We start from the raw sequence: 9,039 nt of genomic DNA, 5'->3' as shown, positions 1-9,039 counted from the left end.
CCTTATAGAATCGAAAACTACTGAACCAGTCGGCGTGAAAATGTGCATGTAGAGGTTTTTGGGGCCCCATTAAGAGGGAGGGGGGGGGTCTCCCATACAAATGAAACACAAATTTCTGCATAACTCGAGAGCTAATCAAGCAAATAAAACAAAATTTGGCATGTGGGTGTTTTCGGTGACAGAAATTTATTCTATGGTAAATTGAGACCCCTCCCCTCTTTATAAGGGGAATTATAACTCCTCTCCCCTTTGAGAGAGGGGGCTGCCATACAAATTTCCTCATAACTCGAGAACTAATCAAGCAAATGGAACCAAATTTGGCACGTGGGTGTTTTTGGAGACAAAAATTTTTTCTATGATGAATATATCATAATATCTTTGAAAACCTGTAGACTTGTTCGTGATTGGTATTATTCCTTCTGCAAATAATGGCTGAGTATTTGGCCTCGATTTTCGGCACTGAAAAGGATAAGGTCAACTGTTAATTTTACTTCAAGATCGGAGCTTGCCGCCATGGAGATCGTTGTTCTTGGATTCATAATAAACCTACATTTTCCCAAACATGTTTGCTGCAAAATTTGTATGTGAACCCTCAGAACTCTGCCAAGTCGGCTGAAGTCATTTGGTAGCAAATGTTTCAGATGAGGAAATGCAAGAACATTATGACAATTTTGACGTAGGACTACGTCTTACGGCAAGTTTTGAGATAGGGTGTCATTCCAAAAAATCGAAAAATGCGAGCGTCACGAAAAATGAAAGGTTTTGAGCGCTAATAGCTCAGTGGTTTTCCGATCGATTTTCAATATTCTTACATCAATCGATCGGAAAATCTTCTAAGAATTGACCCAAATGAAGAAAAGTATGGATTCTTGATGTTGAACTATTGAAAAATTGAAAATATTAAACCTATGTTTTACCAGAATTCTCGCTTCGTGATTGGTTGGAAGATTCTTTACGATGATCTAAACCTATACCAATTTGATATCTGTGTTTGGGAAGTAAGCCAAAACAAGTGACAAAGTTTCCTCATATCAATAAGATTTCTTAACACCGCGGTTCAACCTAGACCATTTTGCTGTCCTTGCTTGGGAAGTACGCCGGAGAGAGTGACAAAGCCCCCTCGAGCCAACAGATTTCTTACGAACGCGATTAAACCTAGTCTAATTTGATGTCTGTGTTAGGGAAGTGTGCCAGAAAAAATGACACAAGTTCGTTGTCCCAACAGATCGCAAATTCTTTACTGCGAGACGATTAAACCTCGGTGAATTTGATATGTGTGTTGGAAAAATGTGCTACAGCTGTAGTGTTCGATTATAATATGACTCTGTATGAATACGCATGCATGTGTCCGCATGTTTCATTAGAAGTGTAGTGAAAAGATGTGCTGTTGATAAAATAGGATTGAATTGGTAAAATCCCTTCAACGTGGGAAACCATGGATAATAAAAATAATCTTTAATTTCAGTAAGGTAGCAGGAAAGTAATAGTTTGTGTTCTTGATTTTGTTTTTGTTGATTTCAAATTCACAATCTTTTCAGAATTGAACGTATGCAATGTTACTACTTTGATAAACGTTACATGCAACGCATGTAGCATGTATATATGTTGCATATAGCATGTATACATGAAGAATCGAATGATTACAAGCATGAATACATGCTACTATCACTACAAAGAGACTTACGTAGTCCTGCGTCACCTATATATGCGGTCGTGTCTTGTACACAACCTCTCTGATTTTTTCGAGGACGTTTTCGTCGAATGCGAAGATAAGTATGGCGAAATTGAGGAGCTGAATGTTTGTGACAATTTGGGGGATCATTTGGTCGGTAATGTTTATATTAAATTTCGTCGAGAGGAAGATGCCGAACGAGCAGCGAAAAATCTTAATAACCGTTGGTTCGGAGGACGTCCGGTTTATTCCGAGCTCTCCCCTGTGATGGATTTCCGTGAAGCTTGCTGCCGGCAGTATGAAATGGGCGAATGCACTCGGTCTGGATTTTGCAACTTTATGCATTTAAAGCCGATTTCAAGAGAGTTGCGGAGATATCTGTATTCTCGACGAAGGGGACGTTCACGTTCCTGATCCCGTTCTCCAAAAGGTGGCGGCAGACCACGTGACCGTTCCCGTGACCGTAATCGTCGTTCAAGAAGCCGAGAGCGTAAAGGTCCAGAACGCAACGATAATGGTCGTAAGGGAAGATACTAAGGTCTGTTTAATAACAAATGTTCGTACGGACTATTTTCTACACCTCCAGCGGCAATATGGTGCTGGTAAAGCTGACGGTTTGTCCATATTATTTTAGCAACAACAAAAAATAATCAATTTAACAAATTCGCATTCAGGAACTAATATAATTCTTTCGACATATTCTTGAGAATTATAGTTTTCGCTGGGAACTAATTCGATACGAATTCCTCTGCAGAATCTTTTGTTGCAATAACTTGACAAGAAGAATGAGTAAATTGATCGATTGCTACATTAAGTACAGTCCCCTGTAATAATAAAACGATTTATTTTGAACAGAAAAAAAATTGGGACCCCTCCCCACTTTAGGAGGCGGGGCTCCTATACAAATGAAATACAAATTTCCTCATAACTCGAGAACTAATCAAGCAAATGGAACAAAATTTGGCACGTGAAGGTTTTCGAGGGCAAGAATATTTTCTATGGTGAATTAGGACCCCTCCCAACTTTAAGAGGGGGGGCTCCTATACAAACGAAATACAAATTTCCTCATAACTCGAGAAATAATCAAGCAAATTGCACCAAATTTGACATGTAAGTGGTTTTGGAGGTAAGATTTTTTTCTATGGTGAATTGAGATCTCTCTCTTCTTTAGAAAGCGAGTTATGGCCCATCTCCCCTTTAAGAGGGTGGGCTTCCACACAAATGAAATGCAAATTTCGTCTTATCTCGAGAACTAATCAATCAAATGGAACCAAATTTGGCATGTGGGAGTTTTAGATGGCAGAAATTTTTTCTATGGTGAATTACGACCCCTTCCCCTTTTAAGAGGGGAGCTCCCATACAAATGAAATTCAAATTTCCTTATAACTTGAGAACTAATCAAGCAAATGGAACCAAATTTGGCATGTGGGAGATTTTGGAGTCTTGAATTTATTTTACGATAGTTAGAGACCTCTCGCCCCTGTGGTAGGGGGATATGGACTCTCATACAAATAAAACAGATATTTTTGCGAAACTCAAAAACTAATCGAACTCGAGAAATTCGAGACTCTTCCATAAAACATTAGTCAATACAAGACCACAAAAACTATCTATAGTAACACTAGATTATTCAGGACGAGACGGTCGCGAGTGTTGCCGGTGACCCGCCGTCGGAAGCGCCGCTCACTGGGGGGCTTACAAAACTCGAGATTGTGACAAAGATCATCCGAGATTCATGATTTATGTACAACACAGGTTAATTTGTGGCAATACGAAGCAGTGTTACCAGGTCGATTGCCCATTTTCCCGCTGCCCAGAGCTTGATTTCCCGCTGAAATCCCGCTGGCCAGGATCAATTTCCCGCTAGAAATCCCGCTGAATCAAAAGTCATATTATTCTTTCGTTTCTGGTGCAATATTTCAGTAAGGCTTGCATTTGAAATTAGGATCTGCTGAAATTGAGAGGTTGCAATTGAATGAACATTATGCAAATTTACTGCATTCATGTTGACGAAGTTTTGGGATTCAGGAAACAGAAAACGAAATATTAGGTTATCCCTTATATAATGACAGTTTACTGCGAAATTTCGCAAGAATTATAAGATTAAGGAGTCTAAGAACACAGGCGAAAATTTCGAAAGAAGCTTTTAGCACAAATTCTTTTTCTGTGTCTAGCTATGATAAAAATCATGCAAAATTTCAGCAACGCTGGCAAATAGTTATGGTTTTTGGTGACAAAAGAAGATATGTTTCAATCTTTAGAAGCACCCAAAAATCAAAAATATCTGTAAAGCGCATCGGCTCTTTGTTCTCGCCTTTATTTTGTTTTAGCACCGATTTGTTTTGGTTTTGTTATCATACAAACCAAATTATGGGCCCTATTCTGTAAGTCACGTCGAGTGTCACTTTGCTCGAATAGTCGACTTTTGCTATGAGCCGCTATGTTACCCGTTCTTCTTGCACTCGACACACGACAGTGATTGAGTCGAGCCGAGTTGCTCGACGTGACTTACAGAATAGGGCCCTATGATGTATATAGATACATAAGTGTTGTTTTGTTTCCAATTCATGAATCAGTTGGATTTTGCCATCCATTGGCAACGAATTAGTGCAAAACGGATTTGTTTGGTGGTCTTCTTTTTCAGTAAGTTCTAATGAGTATTTGTCAGAACTATCCCATTGTAGGTAAAAACCACAGAATTTTATAATCAACAGAATATACTGAACCATCTGCCAATGCATGAGCAGACATTAGAATGTCACTAAACGAAGTGTTTTGCTGTCAACCTCTCTTTCAGCACTCTTTTTGCCTATCAAATATCGCTAAATCGAGATCCCGCTAAAATCCCGCTGAGTTATTTAAGAAAACCGCTAGATTCCCGCTATCCGCTGTTTGGTTATTAAGTCCCGCTGTCCGACTTGAAATCCCGCTAAATCTAGCGGGAAAACCGCTGATCTGGCAACGCTGGTCGTGAGGGGCGCACTCATGCTTAACTACAGCGCTTGTAATTACTGCTTAACAATTCTTTTCCTTCTGGTATTTATCAGTATGCCGAAATGAGTTAGATGTTTCCAATTTTAGATCTTGCGAGTATAAAAATAAACTAAAGCTAAATAAACTGACACTGCATATGCCACACACATTAAGAGAAGCAAAAATATGAAACCGTACTGCAGTAGTTACACCAAATGTATATTATTATTGAAGGCGCCCTTGTAATTAAAAAGGTATATACTCAGCTTATGAATGAACACGGCATTCATAAAAACCAATATATCCCCAAAACTCCGCTTTTGTGATGTAAGTCTTCGCTATTCACGGCTAAATGGCACCGATATTGACATGCCACACATTTCCCACTACCTACCACTCGGCAGGAAAAAAATCAGAGGGGTTGTGTACAAGACACGATCGCATATATAGGTGACGCAGGACTACGTAAGTCTCTTTGTAGTGATAGTAGCATGTATTCATGCTTGTAATCATTCGATTCTTCATGTATACATGCTATGTGCAACATATATACATGCTACATGCGTTGTATGTAACATTTATCAAAGTAGTAACATTGCATACGTTCAATTCTCAAATTGTGCATTTGAAAACAATTTAACAAAATCAAGAACACAAATTATTACTTTCCTGCTACCTTACTGAAATTAAAGATTGTTTTTATTATCCATGGTTTCCCACGTTGAAAGGATTTCACCAATTCAATCCTATTTTATCAACAGCACATCTTTTCACTACACTTTTAATGAAACGGCAAGCATGCGTATTCATACAGAGCCGTATTATAACCGAACACTACAGCTGTAGCACATTTTTCCAGCACAGATATCAAATTCGCCGAGGTTTAATCGTCACGCAGTAAAGAATTTGCGTTCTGTTGGGATAACGAACTTGTGTCATTTTTTCTGGCACACTTCCCTAACACAGACATCAGATTGGACTAGGTTTAATCGCGTTCGTAAGAAATCTGTTTGAACGAGGGTAGTGATGTCCGAAATTTTCAATTATTCGATTACCGATTAGTATGCGAGCGTTGTCTGCACTAATCGATTAATTCAACTATTCGTGCTAGTGGTATTCGATTAGAAATATTCAAATATTTTTTTCATTAATTCGATTAATCGAACGATTATGAACGATTAGCGGCTATTATTCGGGGATTATTCGCATTCATATTATTTCCTTTGAACTATTCGATTAATTCAACTACTCGTGCTGCCAGTATTCGATTAGAAATTATTCGAATATTTTGATAATTATTCGATTAGTTGAATTAATCGAACGATTAACGGACATCACTAATAGCCACTAATTTCAGCTGAAGCTTGCTTAAAACGTTCTGTTCAATAAATGAAACCAGGCGCTTAATGTATGAAGCGAAGGTAAGAAAAAGTCAGCTTCATTCATTTGTTTCGACAATGCCGGGCCCTGATCAGAATAAGGGGTTCTTTGCGCTTTTTGAGTATTCTTGCCATCAAAGGATCTGCCAGGAAAGAATTTGGAATATTTTCCAAGTCGTTCTAGTGATACATTGATTAAACAAGCAAATGAAATCTTCAAGCTACTATCTGCGAATATTCGGATTCTGTAATGAAGAGAATGTATCTGTGAACGATAATGAAATGGATGATGTTATGCAAGGTTGTTTCGGTTTGGGGATGAAGGAAAAATTCGTGAAGAGACTGAAGGAGAGCGGGGCATTTATTATGCTGGAAGCTGCAATACAGGCTGATTTGAAAATAGTTGAAAGCGGCTTTCTCAACTATAAATTTGAAGAAATGAAAGGAAATTTCCTGATGCGCTGAGAGCCTTTCGTCAAACTTCGATGAAAGTGGAAGTTTTTTAATCGTTGGAAGCATTGGCAACAAGGCCCATTCTAGCAAGGGAAATAAATCGCTAAGCGTGTTATATCTGCTTAAATTCCACTTTGTTAAGCAACGATACTGAAGCTCAAGTTTGAATATGAAGATATTTACTGAAAAACAGCAACATTTCTATTGATTTCGAATAGTCTGCCAATACCGGTATTTTACCGGTATTACCGGTATTTTCTATACCAATACCGCAATACCGGTTTTCACCAAAAGCGCCCAATACCGACAGCCCTAGGCAGAAGGCACAAAAATAACGAGTAACTGACAGAGTAGCAATCATCGCGGTTAAATGCGCGAGTAATTTGCATGCAAGCTGGGAAAATTAACTCTGCAACTTGTATGCAAGAAACTTGAGGAAATTTCCAGGCGGAAAACCAAAAATAAAATATTTGGAAAATTAGAAATTAATACAAACATCACCTTTAATAATTTGTTTTCGATAATCGCTAAAATTGGAGTCACATAGGCATAAAACTGAGGCAAAACTCTCGATTTTCCCAGAACTGCCGGGTTCAGGGAAAATTATGAGTACGAGCGAATGTTCACCTACTAGTGGGTCAACTTTCAGGAAAATTTCATGTTTGGTAAATTCCTTAAACCAGAGCAATCTTCGTACAAGTGACCTAAGTCATGCATATCTCGCAAGTATTGAGGAAAACTCTCGATTTTCCCAGAACTGCCGGGTTCAGGGAACATTCTGAGTACGGCAGTTCTGGGAAAATCGAGAGATTTCCTCAATACTTGCGATATATGCATGACTTAGGTCACTTTTAAGAAGATACCTGTATTGTTTCCGATTTTCCCCTTGTGGAAATGAAAAAAATATGTCGCATTTCGTCTTAGACTACCTGCATTTTAGTGTTTGGTTTTCCGTATCAAGTTTTTCCACCTTGCACGCAAATTACTCGCGCAAAACTTGCATGCAAGAACTTAAAAGCACTCGCGCATTTAACCGGGGTGTTCTGCCCCATAGTGCGCTGCTATGATCTTAGGAAATTTGATCGTGCGCTTAGCGCTTCGGTTAAGAACATACATTTTGATAGCGTTTTTTGCTACTTCCTGTCGAATTGAATTTATTTTAAAGTGCATAGTGCCCCATTGTTTCAGTCAATTTTTCAACAGCTGACACATAAACACATAGGACAATAACTGAGCATGCTGATTTATTACAGATTTTAGCTCAATTTTCTAAAAAATGACTATTTAGATTGAGTGATCGGAATTAGGAGCTGATCGCAATTATGTGCAGTCACGGTAAATTGCATGATTTTATGGTGTCCCAATTATGACGTCTTTGTTTCAAAAGGTAAACAAATGAGAACTGTCAGACGGTTCAACCATTAAAACAAAGAGAATCGAGTAAATTTCATACAAGCGCAGTTGCAAATGTTTTTAATGAATAAAAGAAGCAATACTTCTGAACGTTGGCTTGATAAACTTATTTGTTCGAAACAGTTTAAATTTGACATGAAAATATAAGATTTTGAAGAAAAACCTTAATATTTTGAAACTGTGTCGTGTCCTCTCTGACCGAACACCAACCTGTCCTCTATGACCGGACAGTAAAGTAATCAGCAAAATATACTTACTTCATCTAGAATTGCTATATCTTTGATTCCTATGTAAAATAAAACTAGTTGAGCAATGCGAAACGTAGAAAAAATCGAGATGCTTTGTAAATGGAGTTGCCGCGTACATTTTTGCATGCATTCCACATTACCAGCACCCTCAACAAAAAATGTATGTGAATAGAACTTTATTCAACTTTAATACAGCAAACCTGCCAGGACTGGAGTCACAAGGTCTGTGCTGGAGTTTTAAATTGCTCCAGGATCTTTTTCTTCTATTGATGCTGGTGTTAATAGATCAGTTTATCATGTCCGAGCATAGAAGACAGCTTTCGATTTGAGCTAATTTGTACTCAAAGTACTATCTTCTTTCAAAATCAACCTTGCAGCGCAAACTTTGTTACGTTGTATTTTATTGCTTATAATATTGTTTCTCTCTACACTAAAGTGTGAATCAAGGTAATAAATCCGGTATTTTTTGTGTTTTATCTTAAAAACCTAAAGTGTCCGAGCATAGACGACTTCCCCCTAAGTAGAAAATTAGAAATTAAGGAAACGAGATGAAAATTGCACTTAATATCATTAATTCATTCAAAGAAATAGCGCAAAAGCTTCGCCATAAATATGCTTGAGAATGGCAAAAATGATCGTTTTTACAGCGCTAATCTTGTTTGGCATGAGCGATTCCAAGTGCGCAAAATTTGTTTGTAATTTGATGTCAATCCATCCAGCCGGGCCATCGAAACGAATTCAAATGTCATTATGTTTTTAGCATGTACCAAAGACGTACCATAACGTACCTCCGAGGATTTTTAACGTACTTCGTTATTTATATGATTTTCATGGACCGCATAGTGGTTGGAAACCTTAAAAACCTGTCCTAAAACCTCCAAAATCGAAAGTTATTATTCAT

At 38.1% G+C, this 9,039-nt stretch overlaps 1 pseudogene; it reads left to right on the top strand.

The window, feature by feature from the left end:
* Positions 1-428: 428 nt before the first annotated feature.
* On the top strand, positions 429-2,086 carry LOC128735906 (splicing factor U2af 38 kDa subunit-like; annotated as a pseudogene).
* Positions 2,087-9,039: the final 6,953 nt, after the last annotated feature.

Source organism: Sabethes cyaneus, chromosome 2 (assembly GCF_943734655.1).
Source record: "Sabethes cyaneus chromosome 2, idSabCyanKW18_F2, whole genome shotgun sequence".
NCBI lineage: Eukaryota > Metazoa > Arthropoda > Insecta > Diptera > Culicidae > Sabethes > Sabethes cyaneus.
The sequence above is the reverse complement of the archived record's forward strand: the minus strand, read 5'-3'. Positions and strand labels throughout refer to the sequence as shown.